Source organism: Podarcis liolepis, assembly GCF_965112155.1.
Source record: "Podarcis liolepis genome assembly, chromosome: 10".
Lineage (NCBI taxonomy): Eukaryota > Metazoa > Chordata > Lepidosauria > Squamata > Lacertidae > Podarcis > Podarcis liolepis.
The window spans coordinates 72228542-72253475 of record NC_139562.1 but is presented as its reverse complement, the minus strand read 5'-3'; the positions used below and the strand labels follow the sequence as shown (position 1 = coordinate 72253475).

The following is a 24934-nucleotide window of genomic DNA, read 5'->3' as shown; positions in this document are numbered from 1 at the left end:
CGTTCACCATTACTGATCTTCTAAGTGAGCCACATGCAATCCCAACATTAAACACCTTTTTGAATCAATGGCTCCTCCAGGTGCAAAAGTGTTGCCTTCATGGATCAATTCAGAGATCCATCTAGTGCTAGCATTCTGTTTCCATAAGCAGGCAGCTGAGTCTCTGATCTCTCAGAGTGTGAAGAACATGGTTTTCTCTTGTTTTCCCCCAACACCAGATACCCTCAAATATTTTTGTCCCCCAAATTGGGACGTCACTTTCAGTCTGGTGCTCTGGCCTACCCCACTGACTCCTGCCAGAGTGAGCGTCTTCTGGTCTGGCACTCTGGTGCAAGGACTCATGTCAGAGCACTGGACCAAAAAATAGGACATTCCGGGATGCAAGCGGAAGCCAGTACTGGAAACCCCCCAGCTACCTTACCTAGGGTAATGCTTGGGTTGTCATATTTCAAAAAGTGAAAATCCGGACACAAAAGTTGTTGAGCCTTTCCTTCCCCCCTCCAAATCTCCCTTTCTTTCTTTCTCTCTCTCTCTCTCTCTCTCTCTCTCTCTCTCTCTCTCTCTCGAAGTTTTTGAGCTAATATTAAGGAAATTTGCCAAAATCTAGACTTCTGACATGGTTGCCAAACGTCCAAATTTTCCTGGACATTTACAGCAATTGCTGACCAGATCCTGTTTCCAACTGCCATACTCCAGACGTATGGCAGCCCTAGGTAACACACTTTTGAAAATGTTGGTGGAGAAGGCTGCTTCCGTTTGATAATTGTCCTTGTTGTTTGATATGAAAAATGATGACCTTTTTAAACACTTCTTTTTTTCCTTAGCCTTATTGTCCATGAAGTGTCTCATAAGAGCAGAGCATTTCATGAGCTTTATGATGTGTTGCAAAGGATAGCAGATAGGGCTGCTTTAACTCCATTATATACAATCTAAGCAAGATAACCAACAAGCTATGTTACACCTGATATTAATGGCCTAATTAGTATCACCCCTATAGGCTAGTATATATATGTTTGTTTTATTATACTGTTACAAGCCACCCCAATCTCCGAGTGGTGTGAGATTCCAGGGTACCAGGAAGGCTTCCCAGGGGCTGTGTTTCCTTTTGGAAATGAGGCACAGCAGAGACTGTGGTGTCTTTATGATATATGGTTTCTTAACACACATATACACCCTGAATCTAGTTGGAGACGTTCAGCAGCATCACTTTCCGATAAGCCGCCCCCTCACAAGCTGATGCATACCCCTCAATCCAAGTGCCTCTCCTTGCTCTCTCCTTGGAGCAGCCAAGAGGTTCCTGCTGCCTGGCTCCACAAGGGTTAACAGCAACAATAGAGCTGCCAATTCCTAGAGTGGAAGTGAAGGCTAGGAGAGAGGAGTTTCCGCTTGTCCCACTTCCTAGCTGGACCTCAGTTCCTGGAGAAGAGAAGCGGAAGTGAAACTGGAGAAGTCCGGGATCCCAGGCGAAGGAGCCCAGAAGCCAGAGAGAAGTGGGGGGCAGCCCCACAGCCCCCTTTCCACAGGGCAGGCCAAAAGAGAAGCCCAGCACGCAGAAGTTTCTCCACTATAAACAATTTAAATAGCTCAGAGCCCCATTAACAATACAGCACAACAAAAGCAGTTAAGATAATAGTTACTCACAAATAGGTCATATAGTTGTAGCTCAACTCACTGCATCTGGTTCATAATATTTTAGAGGTAATTTCATTTGACTTTTTTGTTGTTGGTTTTTTTGTGACTTTAGGATCTTGGAATATTGGAATTTCCTCACAATATCAGTCATGGACAATCACCACAAATCATCTGGAAGTACTTCACAAATGTGAAGCAATAAATGCAGAGGTGAAATACTAATTTTTCTAGAAACCACAGAGCATGAAGTTCATGCCCCATCAAACTAATGAAAGTTAATTTTGTTTAGAATATCACAGCAGTAGAGTATAAAGGGACAAGTTAGTGTTCCCAATACAATAACTTGCAACATTTTTTTTTAATCATTTTATCAATTTTTGTAGTGTTGGGAGGGATCCTAAGGGTCATCTAGCCCAACCCCCTGCAATACAGGAATCTTTCGCCCAGTGTGGGGCTCGACCCCACAACCCTGAGATTAAGTGTCTCATGCTCTACTGACTGAGCTATGTTGCAGCTTCAGCTCCTGTCGCTCCAGCCAGACCAAGGATCAAGGATGAAGGGAGATGTAGTCCAGTAACATCTAGAGGCCTTCAGGTTCCCCACTGATGCTTTGCATGGATGTGTTCACTTCTTCCAGGCAAGCAAGAGAAGTCATTACAAGAAAATACTCTGGCCAGGCAAAACTATTCATGGAGGGTGTGGAGCAGGTGTAGAGCTTACAGAGAATCTTGAGAGGCGTAGCCATATTTGGCCCCTAGACCTGCGGTTCCAGAGCAGTTTTACAGATCAATGAAAAACAACCTAAAATAGATGACATAAAAGGAAAAGGGAATAGGGAGAAAGGAGGAACGGAACAAGCTCAGGTACTAGTTCTTGAAGTTATAATGACCAGTTGGGATGGAAACAGTGTAGGGAGCTTGATGGAATGACTGCTGCTAGGTGACCGTTGTGGAAGAGACAAAGGGAGCTCTGAGCAGCAGTGATAGAATAACCCTGCTTCCTTTCTCTCTTTTTCTGTTCTGTAGCCTGGTGGAATATTGGCATTTGCTCAGTACCATATATGTCTCTTTCCAGCATGGCCTATTTTTAAAGTGTGTCAGTCTAAGCCCTGATGTTTCACCCATAGTTTTATTTAATGCCACTGTGTCGCGCACCTTCAAACAGCATTCTTATACATGCATATTTCTCCCATTGTTTTTCTGTATTCTGTGATGCACAGATCCCACCATTCTGATTATTAGCTAGCAGTTTAACAAAGGGAGCCATTCAAATACATAGCAGGAGACATACCTACAATCTTGCATTTGTATTCCAATTATTCCATTGTCATGAATGGATCACTCTCTGGTAAAGTTTGCATTGATGTTAATTCCTGCAAGGGCAGGGAGTCAAATAAAATGGTCTTCCATCCTTGAAGACTTGTGGAATCTAATAAGTTAATGCCAAATCTGGAGGGTTTTCCATTTGGCATGGCTGACACTCCTGTCAAGGGCCTTGTCTTGCTCTGCAATGGTGCAACTGCCCTCCCCAGCACTGCAGAGAATTATTTTATAAACCTGAAGTTTATAAAAGTATACATGGCATCGAGAAAAAGGACAGAAAAGTTTTTCTCCCTCATAACACTGGACATTCAATGAAGCTGAATGTTGGAAGACTTAGGACACATAAAAGAAAGTCATCCTTCATGCAGGGCATAGTCAGACTATGGAACTTGCTCCCCCCCGGAGGCAGCCATGGCTAGCAACATGGATGGCTTGAAAAGAGAATTGGATAAATTCATGGGGGAAGAGAGGGCTGTCAATGGTCCCTGGCCAGGATGGGTGTGCTCTGCCTCCACAGTCGAAGGCAACAATGCTTCTGAATACCAGTTGCTGGAAACCGTGGGAGAACAGGGTGTTCTTGTTTTCATGTTCTTTTCCCTGGTCTCCCACTGCTGGCCACTGTGGGAACAGGATGCTGGACTAGATAAGCCATTGGCCTGATCCAGCAGGCTATTCTTGTGGTTTTATCAGATTTTTAGAAGAGGTTCTGTCAAGAAAACAATCTGAGTGGTGGCTGGTGGTGGCACAAATTGCATAACAAGGACAGCTGCAGTGCGCTCTACATTGATCTGCCTGTAAAGATGGGTTGGAAGGCAGAATGTGACTTCACATATTATGAAAAGTGCAACAAGAAAGGGCAAAGTATAGCACAAACTCCACTAGCTACCCATTTGCTACCTGTTCAGAATGTTGACTTTAATCTCCAAAGCCCTAAATGGCTTAGGACCCAGCTAGTTGATAGAATGCCTCTCCCCACATCTGCCAGTTTTCAAATAGCCGAGTGTCACTCCCATAATCCCAAAATCTGTAGGTCCCCTGCAGGTGCCTCCTATCAGATCCCAATCCACATTTTGAGAATTCTAGGACTTCAACTTGTTTTGTTCAGTAGCCTATAAAAACATGCAACAGCTCCTCTACCTTCAAAAGAAAAAAGAGTGCAGTACTTATTTATTGATAGTGTATTTATCATCTCTGCCTATTAACTTTAAAATTGAGGTGAAAATATTTTGACCAGCGGATAGAGTGATGTCTGAGATCTACAAACCAGATAAAGGAGTGTACTTTATTGAAATGGCCTTGATCTACCTCTAGCTGTGCCTAATTAGTTTCACACAATTAGCAGCTCTGGTTGAGAATGCCTTGCACCAACCTCATCTGGCAATTTCAGGAGGGCCTGTATGAGCCCTGCCATACAGATGAGCATTCAGATGAGCAGCTGCATTTTGATCAGCTGCATCAGCACAGTCTGTGTGCATAGAGCTGCCTCACTGCAGCCATGGGGATCTAATTTACCACCTGCAATTTCAGAGGCATTTATTACTGAGTAAGGCTGTGGTGAAATGTGATCTTGAATAGATGGGCAATGCCTTGTATGGTATGGAATGGAAAGTGAAATTAGGAGTGAAGCACAAGTAAGGTCTGCATTAGGGCTGTTGTATGGTCGCTAATAAAAGGGTTGCTATTAATCAACTGCAGTCTCTGGCATTCATTAAGCAAATGCTCCTATTCTGTGCATACCTATTTAAGACTAAAGCTAATTGAACTTGGTGGAGCTTACTTCTGAGTAATCATGTATAGGAGAAAGAGGCACATGCACTAGGACTTAATAGCATCTTTAGTAGGAGCAAAGTGTGTTACATCTGTATATGCTCTCAAGTAGTTTGCAAATCAGACTGTGTGTGTGTGTGTGTGTTCTAATACTTTTGCTAATCGTTTTTCAAAATATAAGTGGATCTAAACTGAGGCCACAACTTTCTGTCTACTCATTTACACAGAGCAACATGTGCATGGAATCTCTAATGCAAAGTTCACTGGTGAACTGAAATGAAACATCACAGATGTCTGCACATTTAAAATAAATAAATAAATCACCACACATTTCTATGAACAAGTAAATTGCTTAGACAGCAGCTTGAGTCTTAGTTCGATTGGTAGAAGGCCGATAAAAGGGTGAAGAAAAGGCCTGGTTTTTGGAGCTTAAGACTGTCATTCACCCATTCAAACTTCCAAAGACTCTCAATGTTCTTTGTTGAAAAAGAGGCTTATTGGAGCCACCACATACTGTGTGAAACTACCGGAAAATCATTTATCAGTACATCCTTTTGAAACTGTCATTGAACTGCCTGAATCTGAGGAGTGATAAGCATTAATAAGCATTAATAAGTTCCCAAACACCAACCCATCCTTGGCTTCAAGAGCAGTGACAGCACATACCTTCTCAAAGCAGCAGCATATTGCTTATTCTGCAGCAACCTAGGAGCAGGAACAAGATGATGAAAATCCACTGAGAGTGGGCACTAGGAGTTTTGGAGCAAGGTGTCACCAGTACGCTGATGACACACACAGCTCTACTTCTCCAAAACATCTGAATCAGGAGAGGCTGTGAAAGCTTTGGATTGGTGTTTGATGGATGAGGTCCATCCTGGGAAGACGCAAGCTCATTGGGTGGGTGTTTCCTGTGTCTGGAGTATCAGCAAGCTAACTTTTCTGGATGGGGTTCTGAAGGAACAAGGGCATAGCTTGGAGGTACTCCTGGAGATGTCTTTGTCACCAGATGCCCATGTGCCCTCTTGGGCTAGTAATGACTTTTACTAGTTTGTCTGGTTTCCAGCTACAGCTATTTCTGGACATGGATAGCCTGACCACTGTAGTCTATGCATAGGCAAACTTGAGGCTGGATTACTTTGTGGGACTGCCCTTGAGCCTAGTGCAGGATGCAGCAGCCAGACGGCAAAAGGGGGCACATGGTGGACAACATAGGACACAATTGCTAAAACACGTGTACTGGCTTCTTACACCTGAGCCAGGTTCAAAGTTCTTGCATTAATTTACAAAATGCTGAACAACTTCTATTCCATCTCAGTCACTGAGATCATCTGCAGGAACATCTTTGGTCTTTCCCCAAGTTGGCTAGGCTCATTGGACAACAATAAACTGAGCTTTGAGTGCCATGGGCCCAGCCCAGCAGAAAGCTCTGCCAACAGTTCAGCAGGCACCTTCTTTGGCAACTTGTCAAAGCCTGCTGAAAACGTTCCTGTTCTGACGGCCGCATGTGTGTGTTGTAAATAGCCATGGTGATATTATTATTATTATTATTATTATTATTATTATTATTATTATTATTATTATTATTATTATTATTTGAAGAGCAGTATTTAATGACTGAAATAAAAGAAATGGTTGGGACCCAAATACACTGCCTAAGAGTCCCCAAGAACCTTGCACACATTCTGGTGGTGGGTGGAGGCTGATATTTGAGAAACATAAGCACCACACAAGCAAAGGAGGCACAGTGCTTGCAGTCCTTGGATGAAGCTGTAGGACAAGATTGCTCCAAGTCACTATAAAAATTGTTTAAAAGAAAGAAACAGAGTTACCTTATAAAAGCAAAAGAGCTTTTATATATATGGTAAAAGTATGCAGATTTTAAAAGGTTTTCCTAACTCAAAAACAACAACCCACAGACATGGATGGAATGGACTTGTTCATCCCAAATCCAACTGCATCTTTTTTCATCAGCAGAAATGTTTTATGGGACACAGTGTGTCCTTGTGCCAGCATGGCCAAGTTCAAGCAATTTAACAGTAGTTTTGTGGCCTTTGGTGCCAGCTGACACACACACTGCTGACAGACACACTGCCAGTGTGGTGCCACATTCTCAGTGCAAAGATATGAGGGGTGAGCTAGGCTGAAAGACAAACTCAGCATTTCAGTTACTTTAGCTGCCCTCATCTTCTTGCCCTAGTATCCCTGAGTCCAGCACTCAGGACTTTCTGCTGGACTTGTTTCAAAATGTATGATATTGAAAGTGGCTATCCACAGAACATACAAACCCATCGTAGTTAATGAGTTTAAAGTCCCATTGATTCCATAAGGGGCACATGCACCACCATACCCTGCATCTTGACTCAGAAAAAGGCGTCCCGTTGTGTGTATTGGGGCTGACTCTCCAGTCAAGGTGTTTGGGATTGTGGCCTTAACTTTCCTATGGAAACCAATGGGTCTTAGAGTACTTAACCTTAGCTGGATTGTGCTAGAAAATCGCATTAAGCAGGGAGCAGCAGAAATCATTAAACCTAGCCGCAGCGAATAAAGTTAACCTGAAAGGGGGGAAATGTTTAAGAATAAACCACCCGTTTAAAAAGCAGATTACTCTCTGGAGGAGAACGATAAGCGCCATAGCTTCCTGTTTCACAGAATCATAGTCTTAAACAGATCACAGTCTTAAACACTTTTCCTTGGCAATATGTCCTGCTGAAGATATTGTGCTTAAGTTTGCAGCCTCTGATGGAAATCTGATCTCAGAAGCACAGGCGTCTGCTGAGAATTGTCACTGTTCAAATGAAGTGAGGAACTGGAGATAAGGGGGTGGGGGGAGGAGAACTGGAAGGGCGACTTGGGTCCAGGAAATAAAGTGCAAGTTGGCATGAAGGCTCCAATATGGACTTTTTCCTGTTCAATTAATGATTGAGTTTTGTTAAATTGGCTGAGCCCTGTCCTATTTACATAAGAAAATATCCCCTCATGCTTCACTGAGCAGTGACCAGGCCCCTAATTGACAAGTTATGGTCGAGTTCTCAGTGGATGTGAATGTACTTGCACATTCATTCAAAGCGCAAAGCATGTCTTAAATGAAAATAGGGTGGTAACAGGGGTGAGCAGCAACTATTCATGTTAAATCTGCACAGCAAACAAAGTTCCAGAGCTGAAATGAGTTGAGAGACTGCCAGGAGTCTGAGCCAAGCATGGATGGACTTGTGTCTGTCATCGTTTACACAAGATGCAAATACTTTCTCCAAGTTCTTCAAAGCATGAAGCAGCAGACTCCCACGAAAGGTGGTGGTGGACTCTCCTTCCTTGGAGGTTTTTAAGCAGAGGATGGGTGGCCATCTGTCAGGGATGCTTGAGTTGAGATTCCTTCATTGCAGGGAGCTGGACTACATGACCCTCAGGGTCTCTTCCAACTCTAGGATTCTATAGTCCTATGGTTCAGAGCAACACTATTCAGCATGGACATCTGACTTTTCCTTGAAACAGGGCAACAGACTGTAAATCACTTCTGGAGCTTGTCACTCCACTGTCTCCTGTGCCCTGAATCCTGAATTCAACTTGTTACTGAATCCTGTGCCTGCATATTTCAGTATATCTTCTTTCTTTGGCGATCACTCATAGCCGAGTAAGATTGTCTTCCATGAACGCGATCTTAACAGTGAGTCCATAAGTGACTATGAAGGCCAATTCTGGATCTGCACATCCTTCCACACTGGGGACAGGGGTTTCCAGGAGCGAGTTGATCATGGTGAGGGTTTGCCAAGTGTGCCTGTGCCTTCCTCTTATCATATTTCTCCCTTTTGTCCTGAGTTCAAGCATCTTCAAAGTCCATGACACCTTTGGTAAAAGCTGTTCTCCAATAGGAGCGCTCACAGGCTAGTGATTCCCAGTTATCAGTGTTTATACTACATTTTTTTAAAATTGCCTTGAGAGAGAGTCTTTAAATCTCTTTTGTTGACCACCAGCATTATGCTTTCCATTTTTAAGTTCGGAATAGAGCAGTTGCTTTGGAAGACAATAATCAGGTACCTGAACAATATGACCAGTCCAATGACGTTGATGTTGAAGAATCATTGCTTCTGACACTGGTGATCTTTAGCCTTTCTCATGCAATACTTTTGTACTGAAATTCTGGCAGGCACAGTAGACTCATATCAAAACTTCAAATCTCTCACATTTCTTTTCAGTGCACTATTCTGAAAGTTATACTGGATTCTACCATGACATAAGTGGCATTATGTATATTCCATGAATCTGCAACTGAATGATGCAAGTGTGATCTTTTTAAAAAATTGAAGCAGTGTTCAGCATCCTAATATCTAATTTACTTCTTCTTCTTCTTCTTCTTCTTCTTCTTCTTATTATTATTATTATTATTATTATTATTATTATTATTATTGAATTGCTTTCCACAAGGCATCTTGAAGAGATTTACAACTGAATAACAGATTAAAAATAAAAGCTTTTTTATAGATAGCTATAAAAACAATTAAAAACAACACAATGCATGTATAAAATCAATTCAATCTAATACAGATACCATCTGTGATAAAGAGGTGTCTTTTTAGCAGGAGCCAAAAAGATACAAGAGAAGAAGTCTGTTGGATATGCAGTGGGTGGGAGTTCCAAAGGGAAGGGGCCGAATCTGACATCCTGCAGAATGTCCCTCCTGATACAATGGGATCTGCAGGATGCCCTTTCCTGCAGAATACAGTGATTGACTGAGGATGTAGGGGATGAGGTGATCTTCTAAGAATGCTGGTCCCAAGCTGTATACGGTGGGACACGGGTGGCGCTGTGGTCTAAACCACTGAGCCTCTTGGGCTTGCCGATAGGAAAGTGGGTGGTTTGAATCCTCGCAACAGAGTGAGCTCCCATTGTTCTGTCCCAGCTCCTGCCAACCTAGCAGTTCAAAAGCACGCCAGTGCAAGTAGATAAATAGGAACTGCTGTGGCAGGAAGGTAAACGGTGTTTCCATGCGCTCTGGCTTCCGTCATGGTGTTCTGTTGCACCAGAAGCATTTTGTCATGCTGGCCACATGACCTGGAAAGCTTTCTGTGGACAAACACCGGCTCCCTCGGCCTGAAAGCGATATGAGCGCTGCACCCCATAGTCGCCTTTGACTGGACTTAACCATCCAGGGGTCCTTTACTTTACCTATGGCTTTGTACACCAATGCCTTGAATATAACTTTTCAACAGCAGTATAAAAGGAATATCTATTCACCCATCCGTGTATATGATAAAAAAATAAAGTTGCTAGTTAAGGCTGTCAAATGTAATGGACCATGAAAACATCAACAGGAACGCGTGTCCTGTTTTTGCTATTTGCTGTTTTATTGATTTAGTTTTACTGAAATTGTGATTTCCAAGACGCTATATTATGTTTGCCACCTACAGCACAAGTTTTATGCACTGAATTTCTCAGGCTTACAATTCATCTGTATCTCCTTTGTAAAACATGCATGGTAACAGAAAATTCTTCCACATTTTGACTTTGGAAGCTGAGATATTTGCTGCATAAATCAGCCTCATTTAACCAACATGCTTAACTCTAATTAATTTATGAAGGGGTTAACACCATAGAGTAAGCTGTCCTGACAGGCTTAGCTAGGTCACATGCCCTCACCTTGGGAGGAAGAGCTACTAAACTCTTTGTTCTTTTGCTTTCACCTTGTAAACCCAACCAGTAAGGATTTCATAGTTGGATGCTCCAAGCTTAGACCACGTGGCTTTAGAAAACCACCTTTGTGTTTCTATACAAATAATTTATAAACATTTTACCATTTGGTAACCTAAGTTAAACTGCCTGACTTTTCTTGCTGTTGTATGGAAAAGCACATTAATTTGACATTTGAAGAGTCTGTAGGTAAACCATTTTTAACTTACCAAACCTGTGGTCTTATTCTATGCTAAGGGAAGTGGGAAACTCTGGAAGTGACTTAGAAGGGGATATTTTAAAAGTCTAACAGCTTATATGTCCACACTTTGCTGCATGTTTGTGACTTTAAATCTCTGCTTGGGCTTGCTCACCAAAGAGTAGTTTCCCTCAACCTGGATCTAGGCATTCAGGGAATTCATATATAGTATTTTTTTTTCTTTTTTAACCAATCACAAAATACTAGAACTAACACTATTCACATTGATTAGATGTCTCTAGTAAGTTGCGGGTGGTGCTGTGGTCTAAACCACTGAGCCTAGGGCTTGCTGAAAAGAAGGCTGGCGATTCGAATCCCCGCGACGGGGTGAGCTCCCATTGCTCGGTCCCAGCTCCTGCCAACCTAGCAGTTCGAAAGCATGAAGTGCAAGTAGATAAATAGGTACCTCTCTGGCGGGAAGGTAAATGGCATTTCTGTGCGCTGCTCTGGTTTCACCAGAAGCAGCTTAGTCATGCTGGCCACATGACTCGGAAAAACTGTCTGCGGACAAACGTCGGCTCCCTCAGCCAGTAAAGCCAGATGAGCGCTGCAACCCCAGAGTCGTTAACTATCAGAGGTCCTTTACCTTTTGTAAGGGCCGGGGGGGGTGTTTGGGGTCATATTTCAATGCCATCCCACCTAATTTGCACATCCACAGGCACTACAGAAACTGAAACACAGCTAGCCTTTGAAATTCGCACTTCTTTGAATATTGCAATGCAGTCTGCCAAACAAAAAAAGAATGTAAAGGTGCATATATTAGGGGAATGGGTGCAGCAGAAAGAGCACATTAGTGAAAGCAGTGTGCAAAAATGCTTATCACGGAAAATAGCAGGGAACCATATGTTAGGCAAATATACAAACAGTGTATATCAGGAGAAATGTGTATGCAAAAGCACAAGAAATTCCATGTAGGTTTTTTAATTGCAAACTGATGCAGAAATGGGGAAACTGAGCTTAATAGCTGAAAATGGTAAATAGAGGGAAATCAGAATTGACAGATTCTTCCACCCCTGGCCTCTCGCTACAGGAAGTGATTTGTTCCTAAGTGATACCGACAAATTGAGGGAGACAACTTCACACAGGTAGATAAGAGGGAGGAATCAGGCTTGGACACAATTCTATCTTCGTGAAAGCTCTCGGAAATCACTCCTTCTGACAAAGAGACATTTTGAAGTGGTTCATTGCCCCATAGTGCAACAACTGTGCTGAGGCAGGTAACCTTGTGATGTTATACAGCCTGTTGTGACAGACATTTACTGCTTGCAATGGTATTTCCTCATCTTGACAGGGGTTCCATTGCGATCCTATGTACATTTATTTAAAATCTGTTTTGCTCTGAGCTGCAGTCCTCTTCTGCAGATTCTGAATGGTTCCCCTTGCATAATGAGCTATTTGCTTATCATTTTCTATTGTGCTCTGTTGCATATAGCTGGAATGCTGCTCTACATACATTGGACATTAGCTGGAACTGAAGGAGCAACTTGGAACCTGAAGAAGAAAGGAAGCAACTGGGCAGGTAATTAACTGCATTAGGAAAAATGCAGGGGAATAAAAATAGTCAAAGGTGACTTGCCTTCCCCTTTGAGATTCAGCAGGACCTTGATCTCGGCTTCACACGACCTCTGTGCAGTGATAATAATATGATATAAGGCTTCAGGTGAACCTAGAGCCTTTCCATATGTTACATCCTCATCATTTATTGCATTTATATACCACCCTATACCCAGGGGTCTCAGGGTGGTTCACAGAATAAAATCAAGATATAAAACCACAAAATACATAATAAAAACATAATAAAAACAAAAACAACCCAATAACCCTCCTCCAAAAAAACAACACATTTTAAAAGGGCATAGGATAGAGCAGGGATGAACAGAAGATAGTCCACCAGCGGGCTATTCTCTAATTATTTTGTAGTCCCGCTGTTATATGATAGTTGCTAGTAATCTTGCAATGAATGTTAATCCAGCTCTGTTCTTTTTTTAAAAAAAGGTAGAATGTGCAAGAATAAAGTCAAACTGGTGTAGATGAAAGAGCTGGAGCTAATGTGTTGAGAAATGGTGTTCAAGCAAGTTCTCCAAACTTTAATTTCTTTTCAAATATATTTTATATGGGAAGCCAGTTACCTTTTTTGGTTATCATGTGGTGCTGATTATGCCAAGTCCACATACAGACCACCTGCATATTCCTGCGTTGCAGGGGGTTGAACTAGCTGGCCCCTGGGGTCTCTTCCAACTCCACCGTTCTATGATTCTGCTGCTTGCCTTCTATCACTGTGCCATTGAGAGCGTGCTCACTTATGGCTTATGTGTGTGGTACGGAAGCTGTTACTACCCAGGACAGGATGGGGTTGTGCAGGGTTGTTAAGGCAGCAGAGAGCATTGTTGGCTGCCCACTCTCCACCTTAGAGCGGATTTATGCCACAAGGTGCCATAGGAAGGCACTGGACATAGTTAAAGATCCATCGCATCCTGGTCACTGTCTCTTCGAGCTCTTGCCATCGGGACGGAGATACAGGACGATGAAGACAAGAACGAGCCGTCTTAAGAACAGCTTCTTCTCCAGAGCGATCTCGGCCCTGAATGGGAAGCCCGGACTTTGAAAGTCATCTAATCTCCCTTGCTGTATTATACTGTATTGTTTAATTAGTGTTTTTATGGAGCAGTCAAGTAATTTCGTTGTCCCCAAAGGGGGCAATGACAATAAAGATATTATTATTATTATTATTATTATTATTATTATTATTATTATTATTATTATTATTATATATTAGAGACCATTCTGAGCATCTTCTTTGAGTGACAGCAGATTCATTGGACCCTACAGTTCAGTGGGACTTATTTCCAAATAAGTGTTTGCAGAATTACAACCTTCGGCACACTTTCCTGAGACTAAGCCCCAATGAACACAGTGGGACTTACTTCTATGTAGACTTGCATCAGGCTGCACTGCAAGGTGAGCTGGGATGTACTGGATTCAGGAACTCACTAGACAGCCTTAGAAAAGCTACTTTTCTCTCCCCACAGTAGCCTAGCCTATAGGGAGGATGCAAAGATTACTGACGTAATTCCTATTAAGTACAATTAGCACTTGAAATGTGCTGCATAAATTCTAAGTATTATGATCTCATAAGCACGGACTGCACTGCATGCTTGTGATTGGCTATTATGACTATGCATCTGGTGCTCTATGAATTTGGATGGAATCAGTTCAGGATTAAAAATTTCATTCATTCCACGTGCTGTAAGTTCACAGCTCCTCTCCAGTCTATTCAAACACATTCAGCAAAGAGAGTCAAATGTCTGTGCTGTCAATCATGAGCAGCACATGACACCAGATCTCAGCCCAAACTACCTGGCATTTGCAGTTAAGAAAGACGGCACTGAAAGCTGCTCTGCTGGTAGTCAGGAGAAAGAACAAAGAATTAAATAAATTAAATTTGCTTTGACAATCCAGGACTTTATAAAACCTGAAAATCAGGTTGGAGTCAAACAAACTGGCTAACAGTTCATTTTAAAACCAGGGTGATGGAAAAGAGAAATAAAATAATCTCTTCTTTTGTTTAACATCCATATCTCCTAAATGGTTCTAGGTTGTGTGTACTTCATAGTTTTTAAAATGGATTTTCTGGAGCTCATTTTTTAAAAGCGTTTTCTTTCTTCCATTGTTTTTCTTAAAATAGTCATTTCTCTGTGTTGATAAGGAGCTTTCAGTTACTCATGTTCCAACAATCTTTTGTTGTGTTGTGTGGCTGCTTGGTTTCATTCAGGTTTAGATGCACAAACAGTAAGCCAGGAATCTTAGGTTTATTGTTAAAGACGGCAACTGAAGGCAACGTTTCCCCACAGTGTCACCTGATTCATTTCAGAGGTCACTCAGACTGTCAGGATAAGGGAATGGAGAGTCAAGTACTAACTGTGTGGCCAAAATAACCACTGTCCCATAGTCTTAGTGGTCACCTCTGCAGCAAGGGTGGCCTAGTCTTGACACAGAGCAGAAGAAGGTGCTATGAGGTGCCTAAATAGAAAATACGACTTCAGGCTGAGAGCAAAAGGCCTAAAATGCTCTCTGGTCTAAAAACTCCTTGCAAGTAGACAACTCACGTAGCTAGGAGTGGGCTGAACCAGAATGTTCTTTCTGATAAGATAGCATTCGACTAACAGGAGGAGCATTAAAATGGCATCAGTGCTAGGAATGGGGGAATCTGTCATTTTTTGTTTCTCTCAGTTTCTCTTTTTTTCAATCTTAAGTTCTCCACATTTCACACTGATCAGCATGTATGCAAAACTTTCTCCCACTCTACACATTTTCATATGCAATTTCCCCTAATATACACATTTTTGTAAACAGTTTTCCCTAATATGATGGATTTTCTACATTATTTCCCCTAAGAAATGCATTTTTGTGCGCACTTTACAATGGTAACATAGACAACAGCATAAGCATTTTTGTACACATTACTGGACACCTGCACGGCAAAATCTGGGTAAGTGCAAATCTGAACGATGGCTGTGTTTTGGTTGGCATATTGTTTTGCAGAACGTGAATTTGCTAAGTTTACCTTTATATGTAAACGGAATAGAATTTCTTTGCCATCCCTAGACACCATCCACTCTCTAAGTGGCACAGTTTACTCTACTAGCAAAAGATTCCCATTTTGCTTCCTGTCTAGACAAGGGCAATTTTCACATTTTCATTTGTTTTCATTCTTTTAGATTTCATTCTTTTTAATGTACATTTGTTAAAGTTACAAATCACTTTGACATCCATTTGTTAAACTTGCATTTGTTTCATTACTACATTTGCTTCCCCCTTTCTTTTACTGTTTTATTTATTTATTTATTTATTTATTTATTTTTCCTATGCTGTGGCTGAAGTATTTTCCGGAGCCACTGCCGGCCAGCCACAAAAAAATCAAATAAATTATAACTCGTACTCTAAACTTACCCTAGTACAGGCCTTGCCTCCTTACGCCCTTACCGGACTGATTGCGGGGGAAAAGATCTCACTTCTAGTTACAAATGTTTACTTGCCACCTGGCGGTTCTTCCTCCGAACTGGGCTCTAAATGGGGCTCGCTAGAAGAGCATTTGCTCTCATGCTATGTTAAGTTTCCTAATACCCCGGCCATAATAGGTGGCGATTTTAATGCCCGCACAGCAGCAAATTGGGACTCGCTGACCAAAGCCAAATGGTGGGTTACCCCAAACCTTGATAATTATGAGCTGGAACATATCATGAGGAGAACTTCTAAAGACCAACGAGCTAATGAGGCTGGAGTACTCCTCTATCAAATGGCCATCCGTTTAAATCTGGTCCCCCTAAATGGAACATGTCTCCCTGATATTCCAGGGGATTTCACTCACCTGAGCGTTAAATCAAACAGCGTCCTCGATTACCTGTTGGTTTCCAGTGATCTACTTAAGTGTATTTCCACCTTCAAGATCGAGAATGTACAATCTAGCGATCATCTTCCCCTTGTAGCCAAGCTTTCCCTGAACTGGCAGTCGGAGGCCCATAGACATGCGACCCAGATGGTAACCAACGAATCTCTCCAAGTAAGAGGAATCAAATGGTCGGAGACCCAGGCTCAAAGGTATCAGGAATTCTTTCAAAAAGAAATCCTCGGGCCCCATTCCAACATAGGCTCTGCCTCAGACGAGTATAGCATAGTGTTGAAACGCTTCCACCATCATACGACTGATCTTACGTCCTTCTTCAGGTTACCACCCAAAATATTAAATCGAAACGAGTATACTTACGGTGCCCCCTGGTATAATTCTCAGTGCAAACAAGCAAGACAGCGCCTTCGTGCTATATACAATGTATATAAGATCTCCGATGCATCTACTCTGCCAGCTAGTTATGCACAAGCCAAGCAAGTTTACAAACGCACGCAGAAAACTGCCAAACGCGAGTGGCAACACAATCGCTGGCAGGCCTTGATTACTGCTTCAAAACCACATAGATCCAGGGAATTCTGGTCTTTGATTAACAGAAGGGTGAGGAAATACCCAAGGGCAGTCATCCCAGCACCGACATGGGAATTGTTCCTGAAGAAATGTTTCTCACAGGCAGATGCTCCCTCCGACCATCTGATGCATCTGTTTTCCCACCTACCTATTTGGCCTCCCACCGATCCTGACGAAATAGCCAAGCTAATAGCCCAGCTGAAATTGGGCAAAGCCCCAGGGCCCAACCTGATCCCTGCTAAAGCCATCAAACTACACCCAAAATGGTGGGCTGACATCTTGGCCAAAACCTTCGACACAATCAACGCTTCTGGTCTCATCCCCAAAATATGGAAGGAGGCCATTATAGTACCAATTCATAAAAAAAGGTTCCCCAATGGAGCCGGAAAACTACCGTAACATCAGCCTCCTTTCGATCATAGGGAAAATTTATGCCAGCTTTTTGCTGACTAAACTATTGCGATGGGCAGACGAGACTAACCAGATTGGTCACGAACAAGCAGGGTTCAGAATTAAACGCTCTACAACTGATCATGCGATAGTTCTTTACCATCTGGCACGGAAGTACTCGTGTGTCCCCCCCCCCCCCCGGGGCTACCTTTGTGCTGCCTTCTTAGATCTAAAGGCAGCCTTTGACAGCGTTCCTAGAAATATTCTTTGGGAGAAACTTGCGAAACAGGGCATCGATAGAAGACTCTTATGGCTTATAAGCCAGCTCCACGAAGGTACCCTTGCCAGAGTGAGACTCACTCCTGCGGGCGACCTCACAAATTCGATACCAATAAACAAGGGAGTGCGCCAAGGATGTATATTGGTTCCCTGCCTATTCAACAGCGACATGCGAGCTCCCCTAGTCAACTCATCTCCAAGTACACACGGGCCTAGACTAGCGGATTACTGCTGTCCACTCCTTTTATATGCGGACGACGCGGTAATTCTATCTTATACACGTGTTGGACTAACCAGAGCTCTGAAGATCTTTGCCACGTACTGTCAACTTAACCAATTAACCATCAACCATGCTAAATCTAAGATTCTGATTTTCGCCAGAAGTCGGAGATTATACAAATGGAAGCTTGGTGGAGCAAAAATAGAGCAAGTCCTAAAATTTCAATACCTAGGAGTTATTTTTCAATACAATTTGGGGTGGAAAGCACAAATTCAACACCTACTTAACAAGGCCAAAACTCTGTCATATGCGCTCCTCCGATTTTTCTTTTCGGATGGAGCTTTGCATGTTCCCTCGGCCCTAAAGGTGTTCAAGGCAAAAGTGGTTCCCGTGCTTGCTTATGCTGCCCCGCTTTGGGCCGTGATGACAGATCTTACTCCTCTTGAGACTCTGCAAAACCAATTCCTACGTCGGCTCCTAATGCTCCCCCTGTGCGTAAGCAACGCAGCCATGCGATTAGAATTGAAGATCGCATCCTTAGAAACTTGCCTGTGGAAGCAAGTCTTCAATTATTGGTTATCATTGTGGCACAGACTACCAGACCATTACCTTGTCCAATGCTTATGGCGAGATGAATTCTCCAGCCTTTGGACTAGTAGAATTCATGCCAAACTCCTGAGTTATGGAATCTCTCCCTTAGATTCCCTAAAACTAGATCAAATCACTGCTCAAAGTCTGATCCGCCAAAGACTGGACGACATCGATTTACAGCGAAATTATACGCTGGGGGAGGTGTTTGTTCGCCCCAGAACATTGGTATCACTTTAACTTACTGCGTTCCATCATACCTCTCCTCCCTTTCGACTGTTGCCCATAGGCTGGCCTTCACCAAAGCGAGGTTTAATGTTTTCCCCTCCAATGTCCTGAGACATAGATTCTCAAAGGGCCAAGCCTCCGCCATGTGCGAATGTGATAAGGAGACGCCGGAGTCGCTTCAGCACATTATGTTCACTTGCCCCTTGTTCAATGTGCCACGGGCAAATTTGTTGGGATTAATCATACAGAAGCTAGAGGGTACCCCACCAAAATTCCACCTTGCCCAAATCTTGCAGGATAAGGATATACATACGACCCTGAAAGTGGCTAGGTTTCTGGTCGTTGTCCTTACCCAAAAGCGCTGCCAAGGAGCACTACAAGCTAATTAAGGCGCAGTATGTCATTCCACCTTACAGTATTTTATTGTTATAGTGGTGTTTTAGCGGCTGTTTTTTCCCACGTGCACAAGCTGTTATTTATGTCTTGTTTTTATCTGTATGGGCCTATGGCCGTAATAAATATTATTATTATTATTATTATTATTATTATTATTATTATTACTCGTACCATTAGCACTTCTGGGCCCAACTGGTCACCATAAATGTGGCAGATGTTCATCTTGCCCATTTTCTTTACAGACTAAAGAAATTTATGATGAGAAAACCAATTTCAGATTTAGTACATGTCAGACCAGAGACATGGTCTACCTTATTCAATGCCCTTGTAATCTATTGTATATAGGCTCTCCCACTCGAGCAGCTGGGGTTCAGATTGGGGAGCGTCGCTCACCTCTGGTAGAACATTTTGTTTCTCACAATCATTCAGACACGGATTTATTATTTATGGGTGAATCAGAAGACAAATGGTATCAGAAAATATTACGAGCGACAGTTACGGCAGCAAGAAACCCATTTTATTTTTATGTTTAGAACTTTTCTTCCAGGGGGACTTATCTCTGAATTAGACCTCAGTTGTTTTATTTAATTATCTGTATCTTTGCTGTTACTTTGTACCGTGTCTTTAAACTCAGGCTCCTTGTTATTAGTATCACCTGGTGTTGGCTATATATATTTTTCAAAAAATGCTGTTAGTAACAGTGACTGCATAATCGCATGAGCACTGTTCCAGAGTATTTTTCATTCCCATGTATATTATATCTGTTCAAAAAAGATTGGGTATGTAACTTTTTTATGTTACAGTTTATAATTTCTACGCTATTTGAAGTTGTTGTTATTCATGTGCAGGTCATCGTTTGAATATTTTATTTTCAGTTAATGAAGAAATTACATATCTTTCTACTTACGAGTGTTGAACTAATTGGCTGATGAAGAATTCAACGAAACAGTAGTTGTTATCCAGAAACACTGTTCAGCAGAGTTCAGAGTTGGACATCAGAATTTACTGATTATACAAAGCTTCACAGCTTGCTCTCCGCTGGGTAAAGTCTGGCACCGTGATTCATTTAAGGACTTTCAGAGACTTCAGTTTGTTAGTTTTGCTGTTTTGAATTATTCCATAAAGTTTTTCACATTGCAATTGTTTCTGGCCATCGTGTTGCTTTTGATATTGCTGCTTGTCAATTAATACTGCAGGTTTTTAAAAGATCTTTGGTAGGCATTATATAAGGGGAAATATATTTTTATTTGAACACAATAGGAAAAACCCCTGAAATAGCAGCAGCAGCAACAACAACAAAAACCCTCAAACCGAGAAATGACTCCAAAGGAACAATTTCCCCACCAGACCTTCACCCACATACAGCACCAGACCCAGCCATAAGTAACCTCCACAGCATTTGGTCCCTCGTCCTCCTTGACTATGTTGCCCTGCGCCATTTGTACCTGCCCCAACCAGGCAGGGCTGGATGTCTCCAGGACCGCCACCTGTGCCAATTAGGGCTCCTAATCCGGGCAATCCAGCCCCAGCTGGGCCACCCTCAAGGGCAGGAGTGCTCCTACGAGGACTCACAGGAAGGGTGGGTTGTGCAAGGTCAAACCTATACCCTCTCGGTTTTCCTTCTGCATTTTTCACTACAGTGCCCCCCCCCCCCGCCGCCCACCCAGTTTCTGGTGGGAGCTGCCATTCTCCTGTCCTACAAAGCGCATTCTGGAAAAATAAAATAAAGTAGCAAGTGGACCGCCTGCACACTGACACATTCCTGAAAGAGTGATGAATGGATACATAAGGGAAAACAAAAATGAATCCAATTTGTATCCATATGTTACCCTTGCAGCTCATTTTTTAAGAATGAAAAATTGAATGAATGCCCCCCTTTTGGTTTGATTTTCCATTCATTACAAAATGAACACATGCTTCTGTTGCAGACCAGGCCATTTTGACCGTGCTTAATAATGCTTTTTAAAAATGAATGCCATCAGCGAATTAAAGATTTTTGTTAACCATCCAGTTTAAAACATGATTAATTGATTAGTAATTGATTGCATTTGCTGAACATGCCACAGACACAAATACTGGAAACATATTAAACCATTACTAGACAAAGGTTACTTTATTTCTGCAAGGAAAAAATAAAAATTAGCATAAAATGAAACATAACTGGGAGGTATATATAAAAGCTACAGTAATCTACTTTTCTATGCTTGCCAATCAGCTGACATTCCGCAAGAGAGCATAACAAGAACAACCAATTTGAAATACTCATATGTTAACATTTGGAGAGAAATAAGAAAATAATAGAGAAAGCAGAAGAAGGAGGGAGGGAAGTACAAACTTGTTAAAGTATTAAGGTTAAAAGAAATAAGGTATGTATTATGTATTATGATGGCGAAATTTGTAAAACCAATAAAGATCATTTTAAAAAGAAAGAAAGAAAGGCCACCATCGTGCCAGATGTGCTCTTGCCCCCACCCTGTTGGTTCCCCTCTTTTTCCAGGGTTTGGAGGGCAACAAGGACAGTATGGTGGTTCCACTTTCCATCAAGGGAGGAATTTAGAATACCTGAATATGGGCTACATGCCTATATGCACACATACTAGGCTTGGCCAGGTGTATGCTTAAATATTTCATGATCTTCAGCTAGGAAGAAGTAAATACTGGGGTTCTCGGAAGCATCAGTAATGAAATCTAAGACATCTTGGACATGGTGAGAATCCAACATGCAAGTAAGATGTTCCAAAAACACCCAAGAAAATCAATGTAATATTACAAACCATCCTTAGAATGGTTTATATTTCAAGAGGAAACTCCCAAGACCCATTTAAAAACTCAGTTATTGGAAACTATAAAATACAGGTATTTTGTAGAATCATCACATGTAAATTGATAAATGCAAATTCCCAATGTCTGAAATATGCAGCAGCACAATCCAAGAATAAGAACTCAGTTACTATGGTAACCAGGCTAATGTAATAGTGCCTTCACTCTGAGGAGAGGGGGGAATTGAAAAAAATGGTTAAACTCTAATGAATTTTCTCACTAATGAAATAACAGAGAAACTGGCAAAAATGAGGTCAGCTGTGGATGCTTGAAGTCTCATGTGATAAAAAATGGAGCAAGAACTGAGATTGTGGAATGTCATATTGCCAAATAAATATAATGAAGACTGAGAAGAACCCTTTAAGGTCAATGAAATTAAGTTAGATTTTCTGTACACGCCCAGAGAACTGTGCTATCGAATGATCAATAAATGCAACACGCTAGTAAATGATGTTAACTGGGGCGATAGCATAATCAGAAATGAACTGATATTTTTCCTAAAGCCTCTATGAACTTAACTGCCACCAGTGAGCGCTCAATCCATCTGAAATTCATTCACAATTTACTCAATACTAGGCTGGTTCACATATGCAGATCTCATGACTTTGGGGTCTGACATCCTCTGGAGGAAGAATCAGAAGATGAGAGGGGGTTGCCCTCTGCACCAGCCACAATGGTCCCCATTTCCACAGAATCTCAAGCTATTTGGGGACAGTAGACCCATCTGGAGTTCGGAGAAAGTGCCTTGGAACAAAATGAGTGCCATTTTGGAAGAACCAAAGTGGCTGCTTTGAGGGTTGCAGAATGACACAGAATGGCTGGTGTGGGGGTGTGGTCACATTCAAAAGAGCAGAAGAAGAGAGAGGGCTACAAATGGTTTTGGCATTGCCCCCCCCCCTGCAGTCAGGGGTGCCAACTTGAATAAAATATTTGAGTGAGGTCAGGTAAGCTGCACTCTGCACAACCGATCACAAGGCACGGCCTGCACACACCATTTTAATGGCAATGCCTATCATCACTGGGAGTGGGACCCAGCCTCCTCTAATTGCCGGTGGGGAGGCAAAGGGAGCTTGGTCCCTAGGAGTTGGTTCTTATGCCCACAGTTATGCCCACAAAGAATGGCAGTCACTGACATACCCACCATCACCCAGACAGTTTGCTGGTGCCATTCAGAAAACAAGTTGTCTCTTAAACCTTTCCATGCCGTCCTATTGTGCTAAAACAGGGGCCACCAACGTGTCACTCCTGGATTCCAACATGCCTGCCAGTATCTTCTATAGCAGCAGTGAAATATCTCAGTAAATATCCTCTCAAAAATCCAGAATGTGTGCCATCATACCTCTGCTCAGTTCCTGTTTGTGCCGACTTGCCCTCTCCTACACTGAACGTGCCATATTTAATTGGATGCCAAGATTGGACTTCCATTATTCTGTAAAGAAAAGAGGTGCAAACTTCTCTCTTGGACAATTGCATTGAAGAAAGAACTGACACAAAAGGTGAAATACAGGAATAATTTTTAAAAGACACAAGAAAAATTTCAAGTGCCATGGTATCTCTTTATTAAATATATAACACAGAAAGAGCAAAACTGGCAAGCGTTGGCCACACAGTTTTCTGTGGAATGACTGTATAAGATGTCACTGTAAAATAAAAAAAGGAGAATGGCAGTCATCAGTAAAGAAGAACAAATGTTTTACAGTACAACAGAAATTGCATGGGGTGTATGGGGTGTTAGGGGAGGGGTAGTACCTCTGGTGGGGGGTGCATTGTGTTCCTTCTGGGATACTTTGTCCACCTTTGGTTCCCATCCTACACTCAGCTCTCCCCTGTGTCTCCTAGAAGCAGGCATGTGACTGAGGCCACACCCAGAGAATGGCTGTGGATGACTAAACCAGGTGAGGGGAGCCGATGGGTCTCAAACCCTCAGTGACCCCTGCATGCGAAGACAGGCTCTGGTGGACTGAGCAGATGAGACCAAGAGTGGATCCAACAGTCAAGAAGGAGGTTTCTGCACAGAAAATGAGGGGCAGACGGGGCAAATGGAGCAGGAGAAGGAAAACTCTGGTCCTAAACCTCTGTTGCCTTGTGGCTACACTCATTCAAGAGAAAGGCTTTAGGAGTAAACCCCCAAATAGCCATCTTGCAGAACATCTTGGGGAGAATAGAAGGCTAAGGAATGAACCCTACACAAATCCAGACTGGAGTTACTGAGATGGTTGGATAACATTTTGTATGTCTCCTTCTGGCAACTATTGAGCCAGAGAATTCTGCTTTCCTTTGGACCACATTAATGAGGCTAAGAGGGGGGTTTTGCCATTTGGGCAGTCCGGGGACTCAGCTATACCACTGCAAATAAAATGTTTTAAATGTGTTGTAAAGTGCAATATACAAATGTGACAATAGATGGCGACACTGAGCTATGCAAAAATCAATGTATTTTTCAAAACGTTTTTTAAAAAAGCATTTTCACAGCATTTTTATACATGTTTAGATTCTACCTAGGAACGCCATACACACTGCCCAGGCTCACACTGGAGAAGGTCACTTCAGTGCTGCTAATGCAGCAGTTTGACTTCACCCCCAGAGGCACACTCCATTGTCTCTTGAAACAGGTGGATGCCAACAACAGAGATTTAACCAATGCTCTTAATGTTACTTATATGGTTATGATGTTATATATTGTTCTGTCTTTGCCACAAAAGCAAATTAGATTTATTTCAAAAGAAAAACAAAGAAGACACCATTTTGAAAATTTCTCTGTGGCTTTAAAAAAGTTGCATTTCCACCCCCCACCCCCACTTCCAGAACCTCCCACAGAGCCCCTCTCTCCTACAAACTGCAGGAATCTATGGCGGCTGAAACAGATAAAGAGAAATTTGACTAGGAGAGCCTCTCTCACTGGGGGATGGAGCTAACTCCCCACGCTGAACTGCAGCCTCATCTAACACTCAAGTCTGGTGTTATATATTACAAAAGCAACAATCTAAGCTTGCTCCAACTTGGGTTCCCCCCGAACACCTTGCCTTACCCAGGATCTATCAGACATCAAGGGATGTGAATGAGCAATCGCAAATCTAATACCAAAGACTTGTACGTGCGCCCCCTGCCTCTTGAAATCTTCTGACCTAGCCCTGCTCCTAATTCCATCTAGACTCTGCTTGGGGAAGCTGTTCTGGAACATTCACTCATTTAAAATGTTTATAACTATATAATAATCACACTGTGTCACCTTAATGGTGTGCTACTGTTTAGAAGCAAAACCCGTTACAATCATTGGTGTCTGCTCCCAGAGGACAGAGCAATCCAACTCCGCTATCTACCGTGTGTGTGTGTGTGTGTGTGTGTGTGTGTGTGTGGATGGAGTGCATGTGTCCTTCTGCGCAGCTCAACTCCCTGTG

At 42.4% G+C, this 24934-nt stretch overlaps 1 long non-coding RNA gene across 1 annotated transcript; it reads left to right on the top strand.

Annotated features, from left to right (window-relative positions):
* The first annotated feature begins 1551 nt into the window (after positions 1–1551).
* On the top strand, positions 1552–19861 carry LOC310688200. The gene is made up of 3 exons (XR_014516806.1): positions 1552–1698; positions 12074–12160; positions 19592–19861. It is a non-coding gene; the product is annotated as an uncharacterized lncRNA (long non-coding RNA).
* Positions 19862–24934: the final 5073 nt, after the last annotated feature.